Source organism: Mus caroli, chromosome 8 (assembly GCF_900094665.2).
Source record: "Mus caroli chromosome 8, CAROLI_EIJ_v1.1, whole genome shotgun sequence".
NCBI classification, from domain to species: Eukaryota; Metazoa; Chordata; class Mammalia; order Rodentia; family Muridae; genus Mus; species Mus caroli.
This window is the reverse complement of record NC_034577.1, coordinates 105,166,551-105,193,379: the sequence shown is the minus strand read 5'-3', so window position 1 is coordinate 105,193,379 and position 26,829 is coordinate 105,166,551.

Sequence of the window (26,829 nt, the reverse complement as noted above, 5' to 3'; positions counted from 1 at the left end):
CTCTCTCTCTCTCTCTCTCTCTCTCTCTCTCTCTCTCTCTCTCTCTCTCCCCCCAGAGGTCTGTTTTCTAAAAGGTATCAGCAGGATCTGTTTTGCTAAAAGCTCTCAGCGAGTGTTCTGTGACATTCCTCAGCTTCTGCAGTCTGCAGACATTTCTTGATATCACTTACCTTAGAGACTCAGTAAGTCCAATCTCTGTCTTTATATCACCCTTTTCCTTCTCTATCCCTTTGCTCCCTTCTCCACCTTTCTTTGCTGTGCCTTTTGAGACAGGGTCTCATTCTATTCTAGTCTCCAAATTATTATTTTCTTGCTCAACCTCCACATGCTGGAATTATAGCTGTGACTCCCATATCCAGCACTTTCTTTCTCTTTGAAAGAATGCTTTTAATTGAATTTGGGATCCTCTAGTATTATCGTATGTGGCAATCCTGAGTTATATATGTAAAGACATATTCCCAACTATGATCTCATTCACAAGATACAGAAATCAAAAAATGAGCAGAATTTAGGTGGGATTACCACTCAGTCCACATCAGTCCCAATGTGTTTCCCCTGTGCTACCCAATTGCTTGCTCCAGCTCTAGGAAAATGTGAAATCCATGCTCTTACTTTGATTTGACAAAAGAGCCAAAACTTTTTTCTTGGGGTCTTATTGCTGAGAAGATGCCATGACCTCTGTATCACTTATAAAGGAAAACATTTAATTGAGTTTAGCTTAAAGTTCAGAGGTTTAGTCCATTATCATTGTGGAGGGAAGCATGATAGCACACAGGCAGATACAGTGCTGGAAAAGGAGCTGAGAATTCTACATCTGGATCTCAAAGCAGCAGGAAGATGCAGTGACAATGGGCTCAGCTTGAGCATTTGAAACCTCAAAGCCCACCTCCAGTGACACACTTCCTCCGTCAAGGCCACACCTCTTAATAGTGCCACTCCCTATGGGCCTATGTCAGCCATTTTCTTTTTTTTTTTTCTTCATGTGTTGTGTTTATTTACAATTACATTTCCAATGCTATCCAAAAAGTCCCCAATACACTCCCCCCCCCCCCCCCCCCCCCCCCCCCCCCCCCCCCCCCCCCCCCCCCCCCCCCCCCCCCCCCTGGCCCTGGCATTCCCCTGTACTGGGGCGTATAAAGTTGGCAAGTCCAATGGGCCTCTCTTTCCAGTGATGGCCTACTAGGCCATCTTTTGATACAAATGCAGCTAGAGTCAAGAGCTCTGGGGTACTGGTTAGTTCATAATAATGATCCACCTATGGGGTTGCAGTTCCCTTTAGCTCCTTGGGTACTTTCTCTAGCTCCTCCATTGGGGGCCCTGTGATCCATCCAATAGCTGACTGTGAGCATCCACTTCTGTGTTTGCTAGGCCCCGGCATTGTCTCACAAGAGACAGCTATATCTGGGTCCTTTCAGCAAAATCTTGCTAGTGTATGCAATGGTGTCAGCGTTTGGAAGCTGATTATGGGATGGATCCCTGGATATGGCAGTCTTTAGATGGTCCATTCAAACCGCTGCAGTTTCTCAGCTCGTTTCAACAAAGTATGGATAGCGGTAACACATGTTGTGATCCCCGTGAGCAGTGGATACTTGGCCAACAGATATGTGCAGAAAGAAGACATCAAATTATACTTTAAAAGCACTCGTGTTCTGTCAGCTTTGAGCTCTGTGCAAGAAGTCTCTGAGGAAGATACCAGCTGGCCTGCCTATTTCTGTATGTATGTGTTGTATTTTCCTTCAAAGGATCCAGCTTACAGTCTCTTGCCAAGTGCTTAGTTAAATCTGTGACCGTGTTTGTCAGGAAATGTGAATACTCTGGGGAATCTAGAACGTGGACGCTTAGCTGGGCCTGTGAATATGGAATATTCACTGAACTTAGCTTAGTTGCAGCTATGGATATTTCAGCACAGCCACTTTTGCAATAGAATGATGTTCCAGGGCTTCCTAGGCCAAACATCAAGTAGATAAGAGAATATCTACTTTTTCGCTCTTGCCATGTTCAGCTTGGCATTCCTGCAGCACCATGGGGGGAAAAAATCTGGCTACTCCATTGGTTCGCTTACATGGTCAATAGATTTTCTAAATCTAGAGGCAACATCCCAGTTGGCATCTACCTAACCTTATCTGATATCAGTGATGTAGCAAACTCTAAAAAGGCCAAATGGAAAATCTGTTCTGCTGAGCCCAGTCTACCCATAGAAACATGAGACATAGGTGACCTCAGCCACGTGTTTTAAGCTGACTCATCGCACAGCAGTGGGTAACCACACTATGAACTTCATGCCCTCAGTCTATAAACTACTAAGGATGAACTGTACTTTGCAGGACTGTTCTGAAAGCATAGACAAAAAGTGATGCCGGGCTCTGTGCTGGATCCAGAGGAATCAGAAAACCACAGAGAATATTGATGTGTATGTGGACGGGCGACTCAGACTGCTCCCTCTAGGAGGAAAGGCTTTCATGGCTATTGAAATTAGAGCAGGGTCTAGCATGGCTTATGTGGAAGTTGGGGGAATCTCTATCTGCTTGAGTGGCGCATGGAAAGACGTTACATAATTTGTGTTCCTGGTAGAAGATAGATGGGAAGGAAGGATACAATTCTAGACACCGTAAGACGGATATTGTGCTGGAGGTCAGTATCCTTCAATAGAGGCTGACTGGTCCTCACTACATCCAGCTGTCCCCAGGGTATTTGGCTTATGCTCTGGGATTCTCCCCTACCTCCATTTTTATAGCTTTCTCTTCGTCAGTGTTAGGTTCTCCCTATAAAAACAGCACACATTCCCTTTGCTTCTATTAATCCCAAATAGACTCATTCCTTTCTTGGTGAAGTCTTGTGGTTTCAAGATGGAAATATGTCCCCTTCATCTGAAACTACACACTCCTAGTTAGCAAAACACTGTCTTCCACATAATTACAACAGAGGTAATTCTACAAATAAAGGAAAACACACATTCACACAAAGGAAAATCAGGCTCATAGGGGTCCTGACTTTGCTAAGGGTCACATGCATTCGATGTGGAATTGGTATTAGAACTCACCCTTATTGGCTCTTGTAGTGAGTGGATACTGCATCTAGGGTATCATTCCTGGCATCGTCCTGGGAGCCTTCTAGAAAGGAAGGACTGCTGGTCACTTGGAGGACACAGGCGAACTTCATAGGGCAAGTCAAGTGCAGTTAGCCAGAGCATCAGCAAAACAGTTAAAAGGCTTGTGACTGATTAGGAAACATAACGGGGCATAAGTCTCCAGTATTTCCCTAGGAGTCATGTTTCCTCAGAATAGTCCTGTAAGCCAATGGAGAAAATGACAGTCAATATCCCCCCTCTCCTTCGCCTCATCATCCTCTTCCTGCAGGAATTTTTACAGCTATACTTATTCATATTTTCATATGAATAATATGACTATCATAAAATATATCATATCTCCTGATGCCATGTTCAAGTCTCATTTAATGACCCTTTGGCCACATTGGCCCATTCTCAACTCCTGTAAAGAGAATCTTTGCACACATATACATGTGCAAGAAACATAATGCATACATCTATGTATACATACATATATATGCATACATAGCAATGCAGGATGCACATGTATGAATAGGCAGATATGTACATATACACATGCTGTTTTATATATATAAAACGCAGGTACAACTATCTTACAGATGGTAACTGAAGCCTAAAGGTTAAATGACTTGGTCAAGATTCCCAGATGAATTGATGTCACAACTACATTTAGAAGCCTTTTATTCAGAATTTGAATCTTGCCTTATGTGCAAACTTGACTGACTATAGTATACAGTATTTGTGCCCTATTCATTCATTTGGGCCTTAGAGCTGATTTTGGATGAGAGAACTTGTAGCTTAGTCAACCTTGCAAGGTCCATTGTAGGTGAAGAAATTCCACTCTCCAATAGATCTGAATGCCCAAATAAGCTCACTAAAGCTTACATGGGGAAGAGAGAGAGAGAGAGAGAGAGAGAGAGAGAGAGAGAGAGAGAGAGAGAGAGAGAGAGAAATGCCACTCTGGTGACTTTCATTGAGAAAGGTGAGCATAGGTGAGCGCCAGGGATGAGTCAGAGAGTTAAGTAAATGCTCCTTTGTATCGTGAGAAAGAAATGTACCACTGAAGAGATGTTATCTCCAGGACCCAACGTCTCCCAACCTGAAATGCATGGAAATTGTGGAATGGGGCTGTCGGAAACTACACATTCATAAATATTGATAGGCTGACAAAGAATTTTAATTTCTAGATGTCTGACTCTGATTATTTCTGCAACACAAACACCTTTTAATTCCCCCCTCAGGCCCAAGATCAAACTTGGGCTGTCGCCTTTTAGATAAGTCATCTGAATGGCTAGACGCAACCCAGGTAAGTACACACAGAGAAGCTAACCATTTGACTGTCAGAGGAATGAGAAAGCTGGATTTTGCCAGAGACCTTGTTTGTCTGGCTGACTGTCTGTCGGCCAATAGCTGGGGGAGATTGTAGGTGCTCTGCCTAGGACCTCTTACCTAGGGCAGAGGGAGGCAAGCTTCTCCCTAGCAAAACTTTAATTTCATGTACAAGACTTCTCCAGATCATCTCTATCTTAGAACAAAATGCTGAACTGTATTGTGTCCTACAAGGCCTTAGTCAACCATCATCCTTTACCCAGCAGACTGCTGGCTTACCACTCCAGCTTCTAAGAACATGCAGTTCTCCTGCATGGTTTCTGTCTCGGGGTTTTCCAGCTTCAAGGATTCTGTCTTGTCACGTGTGCTTGTCTCCTCATCAAGGGCAGTCCTGGCCCATGTCACAGCGCCTGGCTTTATATGTTTTGAGGGGTTTTATTATAAAGTGTCCATGTACTGCTACTTTCGCTCTTGCCAGGAAAGCAAGAAGCACGTTCGTTGTAGGACCGTCCCGTTCCGTTGACTCTGCAGTCATGGAAACATTGAAACACGTCTCTATTCTCAGTGAGATGTTCAGTGAGTAAAGACACCTGCGGTGAAGCTGGCCAGCCTGAGTTCAATCCCTGGGTCCCACAGAATGGAAGGTGTGGCTGGATTCGCACACGTTTTCCAGTACAGACGCCTGCCTGCTGGTTGACCTCTCACTTCCAGATATACTTTGTCGTAGGCACATGGACACACACACACACACACACAAATAAATAAAATGTAATATTTTTTGATTAAAATTACCCTACTCTTTTTAGAGTATACCTTTTGCACAGAGTTTAGATAGTTGCTTTAAGGGTTATATGTATCTACTTAGTTTGTTACTATATCTGAAAGAGATAGTAACTGTTCCCACAGCAACCATGCTCTCCTGCAACCCCCCCCCCCCATAATTGCCTTAGAGCTACATAGTTTTGAAACTCATTAAGCACTACTTTAGCTTGTTCTTTCCACTTTCAGACAAGTCCTAAGGCTCTCAAGAAAAGGGTGGACTGTTACATTGTTTTCTCTGTTTCTCAGATTTTTGTTGTTGTTACAATTTAGCTTGGGGTGGGGGAGGGAGAGAGATGGGGTATGTGCATACCACAGCACACATATGGACGTCAGAAGAGAGCTTATAGGAGTCACTTATTAACTACCACATAGAATTAGGAGATGGAAGTCAGGTTTGTGGCAAGCCCTTATGCACTGAGCCACATTGCTGTTCCAGGTTCCCTATTTCTACCGGTGTCATTTTCCTTCTTTATGAAGAAGTCCTTTCAGGGATTTGGTTACAGCCTGTCACAAATGATTTTCGCTTCCCTTTTCTGAATGTGTCTTTATGCCACCTTGTTCCCAAAGGCTAATTTTTTTGGCTCGATGTAGACTTTGTATTGACTCTCTTTCTTTCTTTCTTTCTTTCTTTCTTTCTTTCTTTCTTTCTTTCTTTCTTTCTTTCTTTCTTTCTTTCTTCTTTCTTTCTTTCTTTCTTTCTTTCTTTCTTTCTTTCTTTCTTTCTCTCTCTCTCTCTCTTTCTTTCTCTCTTTCTTTTTCTCCATTTCAATAGCTTAAAAATGTTGGGCTATGTCCTTGTAGGCCAGTGGCTTCCAATAAGAAACTTGCAGTCATTTGGAAACATTTAAATAATAAGTTTATTTGTCTCTTCTGGTTAGTTTTACTGTCAACCCAGCATAACCTAGATGTGCCTAGGAAAGGCTTGTAGGGAGGAGGCATTAAATTGAGGGCATGGATAGGACAGGTTGGCCTGAGGGGCATGTCTGTAGGAGAGTGTCTTGATTGTTAGTTGATGTAGAAGGGCCAAGCCCATAGTGGGCAGCATCATTCTCCTGAACTGTGTAAGAACGAAGATGGTTAGCTAAGCAGCAACAAAACAAAACAAAACAAAACAACCTCAAAACAGGCAAGCATCCATGAGCGTCTCTCTGTTCTTGACTGTGGATGATGTGACCGTCTGCCTGAGTTCCTGTCTTGACTTTCCTGAGCAATGCACTAAACCTGGTAAAGTCTTGTCTCTACTAAACAGTTGCTTTTGGTCAAGGTGTTTTATCACATCAAGGGATATAAAGCTAGAGCAGTGTCTTAGTGCAAGTTTATTATGGTTTATATGTGGAATTATGTCTTTCACTAAATTGGGAGATCTTTTTCAACTTTTTCCCTTTAGCTATTTTTTTAAAAAATTAATTCATTCTTTCTATTCTTTTAGGGTATATCAACCTATGAATGCTAAACGTGAGCATGCATTTTTATGTAACTTTAGCATATATCTTTTTTCATGTTGGATAATTCTATTGACTCCACCCTTTCTGTCCCTTTCATTCTTCTGTCTGGCCCATTCAGTAAGTTTTATGCATATCAAAAAGGTTTATTGGAATTTGGGGGGGCGGTCTATTATTTCTTTGCTGAGACAGCCTTTTTCCCCCATTTGATTTTAAAAATGTTTATAGTTGTTTGCTCAAACCCTTTTATATTAGTTTTATTGGAGTCCTTGTGACATAATTTATGTTTATATTATATAAGTGTGTGTATATGTCTGTTGATTGTCCCTACTCACATGAATTTAGGTTTTCCTGACTTTTTAATATGCTGAATCATTTCAGATTGTATCTTAGTGTGGTTTAATGTTACATAGAGAGACAGTGAGTCATGCTAAGGTCCCAGGCAGGACCTTGCTGGTTTTCTCTCAGCAGTGTGCTGCTCATTTAGTCAATCTCCAAATTCTAGTCATGGTCTCTGGGCTGTTATCCCAGGATTTGGATTCTAAAGCTGGTTTGGGGGCTCTTTGGATCTCCCTTAGTGGTTCATCTGGACTCTGGAAAGTAGTCTATGTATTCATCAAGGCGATTAGTGTTCTGAATAGGGTCACATCTGTCCCCACATGGTCAAGGGTATACACTTATATATAGATTTCTATTCTTGAGTTCTTTTTGTTTTCTAGAATATCTTCAATGTTTTCTTTAGAAGATGTTAGGAATTGAATCCAGAGCCTCATGTGTTGTCATAGTTAGTTCTTAACAACTCAACACCAACCTAGATATATCTGGGAACTGGGGAATCTCAATTCAGGAATTGCTTCCACCAGAATGGCCTGAGGGCAGGTCAGATCCTTCCGGTATGGATTTTTAGAGCTTTGTGAGCTGTCAAATATAGATGCTGGGAACTAAACATAGTTTCTCTGGAAGTACAGCAGTTGCTCTTAACTGCTGAGCCATGTCTTCAGCCCTCAGTTCCTGTCCTAAAACATAATAAAAGAACAGTGGATAGTTCATGGCTGTACACTTAATTTTATCAATATGTGTACACCTCATGTGTGGCTATTATTTATCCATGAAAACGCAAGAAATGAATAAAAAAAAAAAGATAAAACTGAGATTTTTGTAAGCCTGCTCTTCCTTCTGCCATGTTTTCCTGCCTGCCTGTCCTGTTGCCCACCCCCGGGGCTGATGTGTGAAGTTCAGCCAAGACACACTCACTGAGAGACTGATTGGAAAGGACACTGTAGTTCAATGGCACTTAAAATTCTTGTTCCCTCTCTAATCTTTGGGCCATGAAGTGCAACTTCTCAGTCTTCTAGTGGCCACTCCACTTGCTACGGCTGTTGTGCTGCTGTGTTCGGTGAGAGAGGCAGATGGATGCTTTGTCTCAAGCTGCCTGGGTAAGGAATGCCTAGTTGCTAATGCAGACAGCTCACCTCACCCTTTGGAATCACTGCTTACTCAGTAGCCCACATAGTCGCTTATATCTCTCAAGGGGAGCAAGGAAAACGAACTTATGCAAAAGAACTCTGGACTTTGATGCGGTGAGATTCTACACTCTAATCTTAGTCAATTTATTTTAGGCAAGTTTAATATGTCTATATGACTATCAGAAGCATAACTATAATAGCATTACCTGCTCAACTTGATATATATCTGCATATATATGTATATGTATGTATATATGCATATATATGTGTGTGTGTGAATGATATATATTTGTTTGTGTTGTTATATAAATTTATTATATGTTGTTATATATATTTATATATCTGTTATATATAACAATATTCTGTGAACAATCAAGTTATATGATTAAGACAAGATCTCAGTTATTTAAAAGAGATCTGAAGGACAATAATTATTTGGGGCTGGGGGTAACCCAGGTGGTAGGGTGCTTAAAACACATAAAGCCCTGATTCTGACTCCTAGGTCTGCGTAACTTGGTATAGTGGCTTCTACCTACCATCCCGGCACTTGGGAGATAGAAGGAGGTGAGAGATTCAGGAATTTGGGGTCATCATCTGATACACTTGGAATTAGAAGACATCCTGGGATACATATGACCCTATTGCAACCATCTCCAAAAGATAATGTTTTTTTTTTTCCCAAATGCATGTAATTTATTCTTCCTCATCTATCAGCCACTTTGGTGGACTTAGTAGGAAATGACATCAGTCCATGTCAGATGTCATGAAACTTCAATTACGCAGTGGCATTTGCTGCTTCTTGAATTGTTCGCTTAATTCTCTGGTAGTTGTCCCTGGTACAGAGTGTCATTTAATTCAGAATTAATCTCTGTCTTTGCCATACATTTCTCCCTCAAGGATATCAGTTATAGTCAACACATAACCATATAAAATCAAGAATAAAACTATTCACTGCTTTTATTTTAGGTTTGGATTTTCAAGGCAGTCTCTTGTAGCTCAGACTAGCCTGGAACTTGCCGTGCAGCTGAGAATAATCTCGACCTTCCCTGGAGCTGGTATCACATTGCTCATCACTGCTGTCTGTGCATGTGTGTGTGCTCATGTGCATACATGTTTTGATGCATGTGGAGGCCAGAGGTCATTGTGTGATGTCTTCCATAAACACATTCTATATTATTTTCTGAGACAGGCTCTCTCAATGAACCAGCTCACCGAGTCAGCCCGACTGTTATGGCCAGCAGTCCACAGATCTTCCCATTTCTATCAATGCAGCACTGGGATTACAGGTGCAGGCTACTGTGATGCCTGACCTTTGCATTCGTGCTGGGACTCAAACTGAGGTCCCCATGCTTACGTAGCGGCAGGCATGTTACTTTGTCTCCAGAACCCACTGCTTTTTACTAGATGCTGACCGTGTGTTGACTATACGTGGCTGCTGCGAAGTCCTCATACAGCGTCCCATAATGAATTTCAATCTTTGCATAGGATGAATAATGGCCATTCTCCAATACACAGGATACCTAGCTCCTTTCAGAGGTATATGCAGTTCGCTGAGATTTTTGAGGCAGAAAGGCAGCAGTGTTTCATTTTCCTTGGCGGCTGAAGTTTCCAGTGAAAATTAAAGATTAATGATGTAACTGAAAAGTCAACCAAAAGAAAGGGCCAGGATTCTGTAACATTTGTAAATAGTGTAACGCTTTCTCCTGGTCACATGGCCACAGAGAAAGCGAAAAACCACCGCAATAAAAACCTGGGGCTAACCTTTCCCTGTGTGTCTGGGGCCGGGCTTCCAGCACTTGATGAATGACTACCTTGTACCAGGAGGTCACTGGGGAGGGTCTGGGCCTTTCATGTGGTTGGGCCAGCTGTGGGCAATCTGTGGATATGGATTGCCCTGCTGAGAGAAGTAAGGACATGTGAAGGCAACCCAGAACCCGTAGGAGGAGCCAGAAAAGAGATGACTATCAAGAAATAATTTACAACCCAGATGAGGTCTTCAACTGGGATTTGCAACTCGACAGAAATCAGCTCCCTGGCTTTTGATGTCCCCTTGAAACAGATCGTGTTATGTCTGATTTGCTATTTACAGGAGGGCAATTGGGTTTCTCTATATACACAACATCATCCTCACGGTTGTTTGACACACACACACACACACACACACACACACACACACACACGCTCTGCTTTTGATGCCCTTACAGTGGCTCACAGAGCATCAGGAATCTGCCCAGAGTGGAAGAGTGGTCAGTAACTGAGCTGGGATTTGAATTCACATCCATCAGATTTTAAAGTGCACATGGTCACACAATTAAAAATTAATGTCAGTTTTTCTTTCCTCTTCTTTCTTCCTTGTCGCTCTTGTTCTTTCTTTCCTTCTATCCTCGCTCCCTCTACTCCCCTCTGCAGCTCCCTCCCCTCCCTTCCCCTCCTCTCTCTCTCTCTCTCTCTCTCAAGACAAGGTCTTGCTATATACCAAGGCTAGTCTTGAACTCATGATCCTCTCGACTCTGCTTCTTGAGTGCCGGAACTAAAGACCTGCACCACCACATTTTGCCAATGATGATGATAGCTTTCTGGCTCATGGACAAAGCCTGACTTTCCTATTCTGAACTATTGTTATCTTTTTTCATTAGGGAAGGTTATGGGAGAAGGGAAAGACACGTGTCTTGATCATAATATGCCAAGGGTCTGCTCCTGCATCAGAGATTAGCGGGTGGGTTCTGTTCTTTCGGTGTTTGGTAAGGAAATCCTGCTGACCTTACACTACAGAGCTCAGGATTACTGAGAACTCAGCACGTGACTGGGCCCTTGGGAGTCTTGCATTGGCTTGCCGTGAGAACTGTGTCCTCATCAGAATTAATCATCCATTGATGCTGTGCATACTCTGCTCGTCAAGATGCCTTCCTGTACGCGGCCTCATTTCCTTCTCAGATCTAACTGGAAGCTCTTTACCCATCGCGTGCTATGCCAGGTGCATGACACGATTCCTCTCTAAGGAGACTGGCTTCACATTTTGCCCTCAAGTTAACTCCGATAACTCTGATCTGGCCCAGTGTGATGCTCGGCTCTCATGTCACATGACTTCATGTCCCTGTCCCACTGCTCCCTTTCCCTTCTGCTCACACTTGTCCCTTCTCAGCTCCAAGCATAGCATCTGTGTCAGTGTGTGTAGAACAGTGTCCCCCTAATAGATCTAATCCCTCCAGGAGAGACCAAGAGGGCTCCTGAGATTCAGGAGATTCCGGGGCTAAACAAACCTCGCATGTCCCTGAAAGCTGGGAGCCCCAAAGCAATGAAAGCAGAAAACAACCTTGGGGGTGGTGGTGGTGGTGGTGGATTCTAACCAGAGAGCTGGAAGCCAAGCTACCTAGAGAGGACTTCGGGGTATGTGGAGCCGCTTGGCAGTCATGCAGAGAGCTCTGGGTTTACAGGTTTTGGGAGTTGCTGCACATGTTGTGGTGGGCTTCTCAGAGATGCAGCTGCCTTTGAGTTATCTGTGCTCCTAGATAACCCCTCACCCATACTCCTGTTAGTAAGCCCATTAATTCATTGGTTTCTTGAGTTGGGTTTTCATAGAATTATCACTGTGATCTGTCATGGCTTCCCTGTCTGGAATGAGTGTGTCTCTCTGTGTGTATGTGTGTGTGTATACACGTGTGCACATACATGAACATGTGTCCATCCAGGAAAAAAAATCTCACATAAAACAGCTAGTGCTCATCTCTTCTTGATATGTTTTCATGATGTCTGAATTATAGGCATTCATTAAAATTCAAGCTATAGTCTCCTTTCCAAGAGTTATTCAAGGATAAGGAGAACTCATTCAAGAACTAGGCTCATGTCTATGTCCCAGCCTGGGCTTTGTAGGAAGCCAGCTGACCCTGCCATAGCAAGACTCTGCCTCAAGACAACAGCAGTAATATAAATATAGAAGGATCTCTTCCATCAACCTTTTGGAGTGATGGCTATTTAACCCAAGGTCTTGGCCATTCTCAACACACACTCTTCCATTGATCCATGCCTTCAGCTCCTACCCTCACGGATTCTACAACTGAACCTTGTTCTCTATCTCTGGGATATTGTTATCATTTGTCATCAACATACTACTTTTGTTAATTAAAATAGATGCAGTTTGAGATAAACATTTTTCCCTGTAGAGTTAATTTCTTGTCATAGCTATAAATACGGGACCGAAAAGCCCATTGACCATTGATAGGTGTTCTAATTATGAATTTTAAAATACTGCTCAATATGCATGATATTGATGGAAAGAACATTGGGAATCATAAATAATCAAAATACATATCTGGAGCCAAGAAATATTGTCACAGATAGGTATAAAAAGTTTTAATGGATTGCTAATACCTAAATATTAAGATTGGGCACACAACCCAGATTTCTGACTTCACAAGACAAATTAGCAGTTTTGGCAGCATGTGTGTGATGGTTTATATTGATAGGATTTGATATGATTGATAGAACCATCAAGGAAACAACATGTAGATTCAGTTAACTGAGGTGGGAAGGCCCATCCTAAACGTAGGTGGCATCATTCCGTGGGCTAAGAATAAAAAAGGACAAAACAGGAGGGGGAAAAATCATTGAAGTTGGGAGGGAGATGTGTTGGTGGGTTCCAGGGTAGCACAAGAAAGGGGGTGGGGGATGGACATGATCAAAATACATTGTAAACATGTCTGTTTGGATATAATAGAAATTTCATACCAGGAGAGGCCATGAGCTGAGCATAGATGTTCATTGTTCTCAGTGTTGCTTGACTGCAGAAGAAATGTGTCCAGCTTTCTAAATCTGTGGCTGTGCCTTCCCGACCGTGATTAACAGCACCTTTGAGCTATGAGCCAAAATTAACCCTTCCTTCCTTACGTTGCTTTGACCAGATATGTTGGTGCAGAAAAGGAAGTAAGTAATGGAACATGGCTCACTTTTGGCACGGTTGTCATTCTCCAAGGCTGCCCCTGAGACCCCGGCTTCATGAATGGTATCTCCCTGCCATGCCACCTGTAGCCATCTCCTCGGTGAGGGATGGCAGTGGTCATTTCTCCATCCACCCTCACAGTCAGCCGGCTTATTTCCCACACTCGTGCAGAAAAGGAAGTGGTTTCATGTCACTTATGCTTGCAAAGGCATAAAAAGACCAAAAGGAATGAAAGAAAGTTTCTGCATAAACTTTACGATTCCTTTTCTATTTCTGTGAAGAACAGGACTGGGATTTCAGCTGGGCTTTCACTGAATCTGTAGATTGCTCTTGATAGAATGGGTGTTTTATAATATTAATTATTCCAATCCATGAGCATGGGAGGTAGTCTCAATTTCTAGTGTTTTCTTCAATTTCTTTTTCATTAGTGTTTTAAAGTTTTCATTATAGAGGTCTTTCATTTCCTTAGTTGATTATTTAAGATTTTTTTTTTTGAGGCTACTGTGAGCTGAATCGCTTCCCTGATTTTTTTCCCTTGGTGTATTTACCGTTGTTATATAGGAAGGTGCCTGATTTTGGTGTGACTTTTTTGCAAGCGTTTGTCAGCTCAAGGAGTTTCCTAATGGAGTCTGCCCCAACTTAAACAATTCTCCACTCATGAAAATGGGCCAATCCTAATTAATACAAGGCATCATGAACAAAAACAGGAAATCAGGTGCCTGGGCTTGGGAGGAAGAAGGGGAGAAGGAGAAGAAGCAAATGAAAACTTTGATCAAAGAACATGTGCATAAACTTGTAAAAGAGTAGATACTTCTAAAACAGCCTTCACAATGCAATGGTACAGAGAGAGTGTTGGTATTGTCCTATGGGGACTGCAGTAGAAAATATGCCTGCGGGTTTAATATTTTGTATGAATGTATGTATGAATTATGATCTCTCTGTCTCTGTCTGTCTCTGTGTGTGTGTGTGTGTACACAGATGATGTTATTGGATAACATGACCGCTCCTTGCTTTTGCTAGAATAAGTGAGCCTTAGTTCAGGGGGGAAAGCAAGGTCGTAAATGTGCACTACACCCAAACTGTGTATGGCTTTCAGTAGTTTACAGCCAAATTTCGTTATTTTGGTCAAATAGGATGGATGACATTGGTTGAGTGGCATTAGATTGTGCTTGACACAAAATGGTTGAAAACTAGGCTCTTGTCTACCCCACATGACGCTTGTGTCCACAGTCCTGTTCACCACATACCCAGGGCCTCACTGACACTTCCTGAAAAGAAATGACATTCCATCAGGAAGTTTTCATGAGTCCCCCAGGAACTCTCATGATTTGAGTGTGAACTGTCCACACGGATTAATTAGCTGAAGGCTTCCTCTCTGGCTGCTGGTGGTATTTGATGAGTTCATGGAAACTTTAGGAGGTGGGATCAAGCTGGAGGAAGCAGGCTACTGAAAGTGTGCCTTGGAAACCTATGTCTTGCCTTGGCCAGTTACTGTCTTTCCTGCTGTGATTCCTGGTGAGCAGCCTCCTGTTACCATGGTGTTATCCCATAGAAATGGGGCCAGCTGATGGAGTCAGACTTCCGAGACCAGGAGCTCAAATGAACCCATCTTCACTTAAGTCATTTCATCATAGGCACGAAAACCAGCACAGAAGCCAGGCATGGCGGCTCAAGTCTTTAATTCCAGCTGTGGAAGCATAAGCAGGTAGATCTCTGTGAGTTTACAGCCAGCCTGGTCTACAGAGTAAGGAGTGAGTTCCAGAATGGCCAAAGTTATGCAGAGAAACCCCGATTAAAAAACCCAGAAAACAAGTAAAACCAACCAACCAAACAAACAAACAAATCCCATCAACATGATGCTTGTCATTAAATGTAGAAACTATTATGCTTTTTGCTTCCTAGAGATTATGTCTGTTAAAACACAGATAGCTAATATATATTTGTAGAAGGAATGGATAAAATGCCCAACAATCCATCATGCATCAGACTTTTTCAGAGAGCACTGTAACAGTAACCACCGGCTGCCATTTTTGTTTGGCTGTGTTTTCTAACCTGCAGTAGAAGGTTCTTCTGTTGACTACTGTGATGTGGGTCTAATATTTTTATATTTTATTTTATTCATTGTATTTTATTTACTTTTTATAGGTTTGGAAACACAGAGAGGGAAATTTTGACTAGAGATGGAGAGGGTGGGTAATACAGAGGAAAAGGAAGGAAAGAGATAAATAACACTAAGGGTGTTTGAAAATGTCTTAAGAGAATATAGTAGTTGATAAACTTACCTAAAATACATATATAATGTGTGTGTATATATACATACATACATACATACACATATAAAATGTACTTACTTACTGCCACTTGGGTTGATAATACTTCTTCCAAGAGCCATAGACTATCTAATAAGAACTCCAGTACTAGGTATGGGAAACCTCCACTTGAATTGTTGGTCTAAAAGACTCCCAGAACAATATAGGCTATTGTCATTGCCCTGGATTGCTTCCCAGGACTTGAAAGTTAGACCCTATTGCTGAGGACATCTCACTTCAGACATAGACGTGGAGGACATGAGATAGAACTGACAAGAAGGCCTCCTCTTGAGGGCTAGCATTCATACTATCCAAAGGTATCATGCAAACTTTCAAGGAAAATTAGCAGTCCTTGGTCCCACCCAGCTGTAATGCCTGCAGATCACAATGGCCATCCCAGAAAGATACTACCAACAGTACAAGGGTGACTTATTTTTTTCTCTTGAGAGTGATGAACAGCTGTCTCTAATTGTACTCAAGACCCACTTAATAGGAGAGAATTCTTGCCCGGTATTGTAAATCTACCTAACTATTGATGGCTGCTCATAGGTCCTAGAGGAGAACTCTTATTTCATAGTATGGAGGACAGGTAACAAGGGGTGCTATCTTCTTAAGGGTGTTTATTTTACTTCTAGAGGTGATTTAATTTTTCCAGATCTTTGCCAGTTTCAAGTCTCCCCCTAGCCCCTGGATCAACCCAGCAGCTGTGGATGAGCTGTTAATGGAGGTGAATGGCATCAGAACTGTTATGAGCATCTCTGACTACGAAAGGTCAGAGGGAGCAGGTTAGTGCACACATCCGGGAGCTGCTATCACAGCCAAGCTCCAGTTTCGGGTTTCCAAAAAGCCAGTGCTTAGGCCAGCCATTATTTAGCAATCTCAGCTATTCGCTAGTATCCTCTCACTCATCACTGAGGAGTAGTCTTTCATATTTATGAAGAGGGAACAATTCGAGTCAAAGTTTTCTTCAGCGTCTAGTGCTTCATACTAAGCTTGTGTTCACTGACATATATATAATACTCAGACACTTTGTACCTACTTTTCCTTCTCTCAAGTTCATTCCATGCCTTGACTTCAATCTTCAGATTTGGGGGTTCGTTGATGGCTAGTGGAATGAGTTCTATGAATGCCAAGATTGGGATTGGAAATGTTCATGCATGCTGACTCGTCCACTGATGTTTCTGGCCTCACTGTGGGCCATGATAACTTATCCAAAATAACGTTGGGTTCTCTTCTGCTGCGTGCTTGCAATTCAATTTTATTATCTCCTAGGAAAATGCATTCTAGACCCTTGAGGATTGTGGCAATAGGCTCCTTGGAACAGTTAATCTGTTACAGATGAGTGGTTAGCCTCTTGTCTTTAACGGGTCACTCTCAAAGTAGGTGGTAGAGACAGTAGGGGTAGTTTGTGAAATTTGTGTGTTCAGAGATATTTGGGGGGTATTAACTGAAAGTATTTGGAAGACATTTTAGGGGCCAAGGAGAAAGGCAAATGTGAATACATAGTAGGTTGTTAATACTTATCTTAAAAAGTATTCATTATTCTCTGTGTTTGTGCACATATTTGTGTGTGTGTGTATGTGTTGTTATTGCACATGGGTGGCAGGATGCATAGGGAGGTCAGAAGACTTGCAGGGTTTCTCCTCTCCTTCTACCACATGGTTCCTGGGGATCTAAGTGAGGTCCTTCCTCAGTCTTGGTGACATCACTTTGACCTGCTGATCCATCTCCCTAGCCCAGTAATTGTTTGGTATATAAGGTACTAGTTTCTGTTTTTGACTCAAATAAAACATACAGACCTATACACATATGTGCATATGTCTATGTGTGCATGTGTACATGTCTACACGAGTTTATGTGTGTGTGTCAGTGTGTGTGGATCCAGAAGTCAACCTCTTGTTTCTTGTTTCTCAGATGCTATCTACTTTGTTTTTTAAACAAGTCATGTGCTGACCTGGAACATCCCTCAGAGACTGGGTTACCTAGGTAGCAGGCCCCAGGGATCTGTCTATTTCTGCCTCCCCAGGGCTATGGCAACACACTTATTTGATCCATTGCATCCTACTTTTTCACATGGGTTCTGGGGATTTGAACTCAGATCCCCTTGCTTGCATGGCAAATGTGTTACCGACTGAGCTGTCACTCCAGCCCCAAGAACATAATTTTAAGTTATAATGTATCTGCCTTTGACTTGTTTTACTTTGCTTAAGTGCCACAGAAGAAAAACAACAAAACCAAGAATCTGAAATAGAGACAGGTAAATCCATGCCCCTCAAATAGCTCCAGGGAATATTCTAGCGTATTTCCATTTGGCCATGTGTCTAGGAATTGTGTGTGGGAGAGTATACGCTAACATCTGGTTTGCATTTGGTTTCATTTTATTTCAATTAATGACCCATGTTAGGTTGTCGAACAAGGTGGATGTGTGAACGCCAGCTTGTGTTTTTTTGCTTTTCCAGATGAGAGCAGGCCGGGTTCCAGCAAGGCACCTTCCCCCACACCCCCGACATACCCTCATTCCTCAGGCCCAGTATCCCAGAAGAAAGCCTGGCCTGTGCCCAACGCACCTGGGACAGGCAACCTGGGGCATGGCAGGCTGAGCCCCTCTGCACAAACACAGCCCCTCCCCATCTCTAGCTTGGGGTGCCGCCATGCCTGTTCTCAGCTGAAATACCATGAAAAATGAGTTCTTGCGGTATTTTCAATATAAACAGCAGAGATGCCACAGGAATTCAAGCTCTCGAGGGACTTGCCCGCTTCCAGGGCTTAAGTCCTGGGAAGACCCTTGAGTTCTGCCACACCTGCCCACGAGAGGAGGGAGGGATGGCAGTGTCCAGAGACTGGGGACATCCCCTAAGCTGATGGCTTCCTTCTGTCTGAGGCTGCCAGCCCAGAGTTTACTGGACTACACGTGCCAAGAAAGCCAAGGCAAGGGCAACAGTCAGCAGATACTCTTCAGTGAAGGTCTAGATGTTAAGTGCTTCAGGCTTTGCACACCATAAGGTCTCCACTGACAAGAGCTCTGCTGCCATAGCAATGGAACTGGCTGGAGACAAAATGTGAAGGATGAACATGGTTATGTCTCAATAAAACTTTATTTATAGAAGTAGTGACAAGTCAGATTTAGTGCTATAGTTTACCAACTCCAACAAGCTCGAAGCTCCCTGGATATCATCTGGCTTCCACTGCTTCCTGCAGAGATGTAGGCAGGGCCATCCAGCTTCCTTGGGGCTGAGGTGAAAACTACAACTCCCTTGGAGCTCTCTTTAGTCTCAGTAAGATACTCCAAGGGCTTCAGGTGCTCCTGGATTAGCTCCTGAATTCCTTGCTTACACGTTTCATCTCTGGTTTCCCAGATGGCTCTGCCAGCTGGGCAAATTAACCCCTCCATTCTGAGATGACACTTCCTCCAGGCCTTTAAGTAACTCTCCTGCATTGTGTAGATTTTTCTCATGCCCACATTGGTCAACCTTGGTAAACAAGTAACTAGGTAACCAAGTAACTTGGTAGCTGTTCTTCTACCTTATTCAGTGAGGCAGGGTCTCTTAATCAAACTCAGAGCTCACTGATGATGACTAGTCTTGCCAGCCAGCTTTACTCTAGAGCTCTCATTCCTCTATGCTCAGAGGCTGGGATTACAGGCCACCATGCTCACTGGGCCCTTAGATGGATTCTTGGGATCTGAGTTCTGGTTCTCATGCTTGCCATGGATAATTCCTAAGCCCATAGGAATGGTACTCACTGTCTCTCCCAAAATATTTATATGTATGGATGTTTAGAGTTCATGTATGTCTGTGTGCATGTGTGTGCAAGTGACCAGCAGAGACCAGAAAAGGGCACCAGACTCTCTAGAACTGGAGTTACAGTTATTAGCCAACATATGGGTCCTGGGAACCGAACCTGGGTCCTCTGCAAGGACAACACATTCTCCTAACCACTGAGCAATCTTGCCAGCCCCTTCGCTCTCTTCTATAGTAATTCATCTATTCCTTTATCCAACATACCAGCTATTGACTATATTCCCCCTCGCTCTGTGTTACTGTGAGCATGTGTCTTAGAAATATAATTAGGTCCTACACCTTGAGGCCGTGGGTTTGCTTTATTTCTGCTTTTATCTAGAGCATAGCACTGGGGCTTGGGGATAAAGTACATACCTGTTACAAGGAGACCAAACACCTTTTCTTTCTCACCATCCCTGTTTTTGCTTTCAATATTCTCAGCATGGAGTAATATGCCTGGCAGGCACCAAATTAATACTTTCTGACTGACGTCACCACGGTGCCCTTTTAATGGATGTGTCATGGTGTTTATTTGTTAGAGGAACCTGGTTGCCAAATATCTTGACCTTTAATGTTTCACCTAAAGGAAAGGCTAGAAGATTGGAGGCAAAGGCTCTGGACTAGAGGGGGAGGAATCAGGCTAGGGTGGGTCTGGAGAGAGGGAATATTAGGGGCTCTAGGTCTTTGTCCTTAATATCCAACTAGATGGACCCAGGACCAGCCAGGGTGATTCTCTCCCAGCTGCTAGACTCTGAACTATTAACATTTTCCACACAAGATATGAGAAGAATGGGCAGAGAATCGTGTCCCTCCTGCATCAGACTTTAATGCCCAGTCTCTCTGCCATGCCCCCCACCTTCTGATTGGTTTTATGGACTCCAAAAAGGGAGAGCTTCTGGCTCAGAGAGCAAAGCCGGTGCTTTGAACTTCTGTGACATGAGAGTTACTTTACTGAAAGGGGCATTAGTTTCTACTCTGTCAGTGTGAGCTAGAAAGGTCTGTACATGGCCACAGTTAAAGAAATAAAGTCTGGTGAAGTGGTCCACACTTATAACCCTGACACTCAGCAAGGTGAGGCAGGAGGATTACACATTTAAGGTCAGTCTGGGCTGTACAGCAAGGCCTTCTTTCAAAAAGCTAAGGGTTGTGGATGCAGATCAGTGATAGAGAGTTACCTAGAGCGGGCAAGGCCCTGGAATCCATCTCCTGCGTCCTTAGTATATGTATACAGCTTACTAGGTACTGGTGGTACCCAACCCCACTTGGGGCCACCAAAAACATATGTAGATGATACCTGTTGCAGTTTGTTTCCTGTTTTGGAATGATAAAATACTATGACAAAGCAACTTGAAGAAGAAAGGATTTCTTTGGCTTACAATGCCACAGTTTGAGGGAAGTCAAGGCAGGGATTTCAGGCAGGAAGCATCGGGGAATAGTGCTGGGTGGCTCACTCTGCTGTTTGTGTTCATCTGGCTTCCTTGTACAGCCCACACTCATCTGTCTCAGGATGGCACTGCCACAGTGGGCTGGGCCCTCCAGTGTTAATTGTCAAGCATCACAATGTCTCACATACATCCTCTAAGGCCGATCTGATCTAGGCAATTCTTCAGCATAGGTTGTCTATTCCCAGGTGACTCTGGAGTATGACAAGCGGACAATAAAGACTAGTTGATACAATGTCCAAAGTCGCTTAAAGCTGGAATTATTTGATTTACTTAAATCTGATTGTTTTCCTCCCCAAAGAGAAACTGGTTTTTGGTTTTAATAGAACTTCTCGTTTTCCTGACTCCTGAAGTCTTCATTGTATCCCCATGCCTGATAGTAAATTGAACGTCACTCATTGAGTGAGTGAGTGAACTTTACTGCCCTCAATTTCTGTGTTATCAAGTCTAGACATTTCCAAAAAGACTTAATAGTGTTTATGACACATACTTAAATATGTCTAATAAAATATGCATTTACTTGGCTCATTGAATTTTAATAAGTTTATGATCTGTCACCATTTAAATAGACTAGGCTCAGATGTGTCCTTTTTACAAATATCCATGCGTGAGAGATATTGTATTATATTTTGCTTATCTCTGAGCAAGGTATCTCTGAGTCTTATATTAGTTATAAGAGTGAAAAATATTGTATATGAGCCAAAACATCGTAACTGGTTTGGTGGCAGACACCTGTAACCCCAGTTCAAGGTCAGCCTCGGTTACTTAGCAAACCATTGTCTGTAAACTTTTATGTATGTATGTATGTATGTATGTATGTATGTATGTATTTAATGTATGTGAGTACACTGTCACTATTTTCAGACACACCAGAAGAGGACATCTGATCCCATTACAGATGGTTGTGAGTCACTATGCAGTTGATGGGAATTGAACTCTGGGGTGTCTGGAAGAAGAGTCAGTGTCCATAACCACAGAGCCATCTCTCCAGCCCCTTGTCTCTAAACTTTCATAGGGGGTTAGAGAGATGGTTCAGTGGTTAACAGCATTGGCTTTACAGTCATGAGGACCAGAGTTTGGGTCCCAGTGCCCATATAATAAGCCAGATATGCTACAAACATTAGTAACCAGCTCCAAGTGATCCAATGTTTTATTCTGGCTTCTGGGCCACATGCGCATACACACACAGAGAAAACACACACACTCCAAAGCTATTGTCTTAAGCATGTATGCATACATAAGAAGTTTCAGAGTCATTGTTTCTGGAAACAAAATGGATGGGTGAGAAAAATATGAGGTTACAGATGGCTTGTACTGCAGCAAAAGCCTTCCCTGTCGGAGGCTGAGAGCAGCCCACCATTTTTCTGTGTATACCTATAAATATTTAAAAGGCAAATGGGCAGCATGGCATGCTCCTTGGTGAGCACAAGATACCGATGCCCAATGCAACTTTAGAATATATATCTGTCCCTTGAGGAGGCCCTGAGGGTACAGTTTCAAACTGAGCATTAGGCTCCACAAAGCCCAAACACACACTGGGGATTTGCCCCTAAAAGTATAGCCCAAGCTGCCCATACTAAATAAATTTAATGTTTGCATTTTGGAACCTAACATCATTTGGTTGAGTGCCCCTAGGTGTTAGGCATGACACTTAGGCACTTCCCATAGGTCGTTTCCAAGTTCATTTTAAAAAATGAACTTTCAAAAGGGCCTGAGGGGGATGGTTAACATGTTCTTGTGGAGCTCTGTCATAATGGAATACCACACCTATTATACCATTTAGGAAAATGGGTACATGAAGGCATGTCACTTAGCTGAGGTTGACATAGGCCTGAAGTTGTTATTCTGCCTCTGCCTGGAAAATCCATACCAAAGGGCTTTCTTCCCTTAGGAAGCTGTGATATTGAGTTCCCACACTCCACCTGGTCCTTATTCAGTATCAACATCTCAGATTCTGTGTGTGGGCAACCGAGGAGAGGCCAGGCAGGTTTCAACGGAAACCTCTCAGTTGTAAAACCAATGCCAACTTTCCAGTGTGACAGGCAGGAAATGAGTAGAGCGCAGGGGTAGGGGTGCGGGTGTCTTTAGGAAGAAGGAACGATATTTAGGATGCGAATTAGCAGGGGGACACTGGTGTGGCATCTATTTGAGGAAGAGGGTCAGAGATTATTCTGATTCGATATTCTTCACCCCACCTCGGTTGACTTTTGTCCAGCACTAATGGGGAGACGTCTGATACCAACAGAAATATTATTTTCACGTCCCCCATGTGATGCAGGAAATTACTGCCAGAAAGGGCAAAGGCAGAGGTCAGCCTGTGTCAAGTCCCACGGAGTCCTTCAGGCTCCTCTTTCTTCCTGGGCAAATTAGCTGAAGGGTTTGCAAGCTTCTCTGAGAGGAGATGATGGCAATCACCGATTGAGCGCTCTCAGGAGGCAGAGGCAGACATGAATTGATGGAAATGGGTAGGACTTCCCTCACGTGATTGCTTTTACTCAAAAACTCTGCTCAGGAAATTGCGGTCGTTACTCAATAAGTGCTTCATTGACCTGGGACTTCCACGGAGTTCTTGAGAAAACAGCCTATTGGCAGAAAGGGGTTGCTGATCCAAGCGAGGGAGCATGGTGCAGCATGCAGGCATAAACAAAGCTTTTGCTGTTTTGTGATGATGTTGCTCCGAGTGACAAGTACCCAGTTTCCAATTTACACTGGGACATTGGCTTAATTTCTTTTCCTATTGTGGAGATACAAAAGATACTCAGCAGAGAAAGGGCTTAAATCAGTTCACAGTTCAAGGTGAAGTCCCTCAAGTGAAGTCAAGGCAACCGGAAGCTGAAGCAGATGGTTACATTGTAGCCACAGTTTAAAAAAAAATGCAAAGAAATGCACCCAAGTTCTGCTCACTTCTCCAATCTACACAGTCCAGGTTGATGGCCCCAAGAAATAGCCCGAAGAAATCCACTGTGTTTCTTCTGTTTTTCTTTCTGCTGCTTTGAAAACTCCCATGACTCGCGTAGACTGCTGGGCAGGTAAAAGTCCTGCCATTTATTCCAACCCTCTGGGGAGAATCCAGGTTCCAGAGGTGTGCTGTTTTGTTCTGCGTCCACCAGGTGGCAGCCTCCCCACGGTAACTGAAGCAACAGTCCGCTTATTCAGCATCTTTTTTGGGGAAATGTTTATTGTGTTTATTGGGCAACTCCAGCAGGCTTGACACGGTACCGAGGAGGCAAATGATTCAGCCTCTGCCCTCAAGAAACTTACAAAGGCTTGACTTCAAAAGTTCTGTCAATCAGGCTGGGCTGTTTTGAATCTCTTAGCTCTAACTCTTTAAAAAATAAATAAATAAAGAGAAAGAGAAAAATGAGTTTCATGGAGTCCTTATTTGTAATAGGTATTGAGTTAGGCACTTTGAGTATAGGATTCTTTCCACTGACTCTAGAGGAGTCCTTCAAGCTGTCATTTTACAGAACAGGAAACTAGCCATATCTGGTTTTAATATCTGGAACCACGGGGCTGGTAAAACATAGAAGCAGGGCCACACCCATGCTTTGTTGGTCCTCCCGTCTTTAGAGACTTTATTATGTCTCGCTGTGTATTTGCTTCACAAAGTGCTCGCTCAGAAGGTAGAGCCAGCGACAAAGGCTGCTGGGTCTTTTGACGTACACTATGTCCCTGCAAAGGTTGGTAATAAGCAAAGACCCTGCTTTGGGGGGAAAAGCATCTCTTGGCCCTATCAGGGAGATACCAACAGGATCTCCCTGTGTTCCTACAAACCTCTCGGTAAGACATGACATCCAAAGATATGTCCTCTATGTTTTCTGCAATGGTTTGTCTATAGCATCAGCATGCAAGCATTAATGCCTGCTGGTGAATGCATCTAGCAGTCTATCCTCATATGTTTATAGATTGTGCATATGCATATTACAAAGCAAAAGTAAATGTTATCGGGGACGTGATTTACGGTACATTTGCCTGACAGCTCATGGAGGGCAGAGTCCTGAGTGTGTCTAGCATATTCCATTCACTTTGGTTCCTTTATGTTCCAGTAGCCATTCTTTGAATTATTTATCTCACACCCAGATCTACTGTGTCAGGAGTCCACCAAACAGAACTGGTACAAAGTGTATAGCCTGGGGCGGGGGTGAGCTCATGTGATATGGAGGCTGGTTTGTTCTAGAATCTGTTGTCTGCAAGATAGAGACCCAGGAAAGTGAGGGGTATGGTTCAAACCCAAATTTAGGTCGGGACATCCAAGGATGTTAGTTCTAGTCAAGTTCAAAGTCCTTTGGCAAGAACACCGTGGCTGTCCAAAGTTAGAAGGTAAATGGAGGCCTGAGTTCAGGCCGAGTGATTTCTTCTTTCTTCCACTCTTTTGTCCGTTTTGGAGCCTGCAATGATTGGGCGAAGACTATTTCACTTATGAGGCAGGGTTTTTGTTTGTTTGTTTGTTTTCGAGATAGGGATTCTCTGTATAGCCCTGGCTGTTCTGGAACTCACTCTGTAGACCAGGCTGGCCTCGAACTCAGAAATCCTCCTGCCTCTTGCCTCCCAAGTGCTGGGATTAAAGGTGTGCGCCACCACTGCCCCGCTCTTTATCCGGTCTGCCAACCCCAACCTCCCCAGGAAGCATGCCTATAGACATTGGGTAATGCTTCACGGGCTGTCTGGGCACTGCTCCATTCAGTTACATCGGCATATATAACCCGCCACTACAGCTTTAGGAGAGACTGGCATCTGAGTTGAGAAACCGTGAGGGGTGACCGTCAAGAGGAGGCCACTAGTGGGAAACAGGAAGAGAGTAGTTTGGCAGGGCAGGCCAAGGCAGGGCAGGGGACTATGCCAAAGAAGAAAGCAAGCTCAGGCAAAGTCACAGACAGGGGAGCTTCCACCGGATCCCATCGGGACAACTTTGGAAAGTAAGCTGTGTCCTAAAATCTGGGGCAAGGGAGATGGGGATTTCCCAGGATCGCACCTGTCGCCCTTTGTGAAGAGTAGGGATGGGAGACTCGCTTACACCAGAACTTGTGGCTTCCTATCTGTGCCTGTGAGCACAACCAACTTCATTAACCCAAGATCAGATTCTGAGAGTACTCCCATCGGATGGGAAAACCCACTGACTCAAGGTACAAAGATATCCCAGGGCACGTGGGTGGGGCGCTGACACTTCCTCTTCACTCTGTGGACTCTTGGCAGTCTTCAATTTGATGCTTTCAAACCCTTACAAAGGCCTATAATTTGTAGTACTTTGCAGCAAGTCGGTAGTTCACACCTACAGTCCGTCTGACTGCCAGTGTTTTGTTTGGTCAGCTGAGGTTCCTACTCTTTGGCTGTCTGACTTCCAGTCTGGTCTCTACTGTGATCCGGAGTTAGTAGATCAGTTGGCCATCACACCTCTCTGCAAAAGCCATCACATCACACCCAGAAGACAGGAGATGGGAGGTCGGCCGCCAGTAGTGGCACAACTCGCTGAGGTTTAGGGCAGTGCCCATCCTGAGCCAATGCCGTTCAGATCCTGCTGTGGGATGGCACCTGAGCTGTAGAGTTTGATGTGATTGACTGGATTCCTGCTGCCTCAGGGGAGGGGCTGCGCATGCGCATCCCGCGGGTGTAATGTATACCTGTGATGAGCAGAGGACAAAGTCTTGTGTTCATCCTCAAGAGCACTCCACCTTTTGTGAGAGAAGGTTTCGCATCATCCTGGAGTTTTGCAGCTTAGGTCAGTGTGGCTGAGCTTAGAGAATGAGCGACCCTCTTAAGTCTCCGCTTCCCACCTTAAAGCACTAGAATTAATAATAGTCGGGCGGCACCATGCCTTGCTCTTTACTTGGGATCCGAAGAAGCTGAACTCAGGCCCTCATGTTTGCAGCACTGAGCTATTGGCAGCCCTAATGTGTTCCCTCCCTCCCTCCCTCCGTCTTTTCTTTCTTTCTTTCTTTCTTTCTTTCTTTCTTTCTTTCTTTCTTTCTTTCTTTCTTTCTTCCTTCCTTCCTTCCTTCCTTTGTTTCTTTCTCTTTCCTCTCTCTCTCTCTCTCTCTCTCTCTCTCTCTCTCTCTCTCTCCCTCTCCCCCTCCCTCCCTCTTTCCTTTCTTTCTTTCTTTCTTTCTTTCTTTCTTTCTTTCTTTCTTTCTTTCTTTCTTTCTTTCTCCCTTCCTTCCTTCCTTCCTTCCTTCCTTCCTTCCTTCCTTCCTTCCTTCCTTCCTTCCTTCCTTTGTTTCTCTCTCTCTCTCTCTCTCTCTC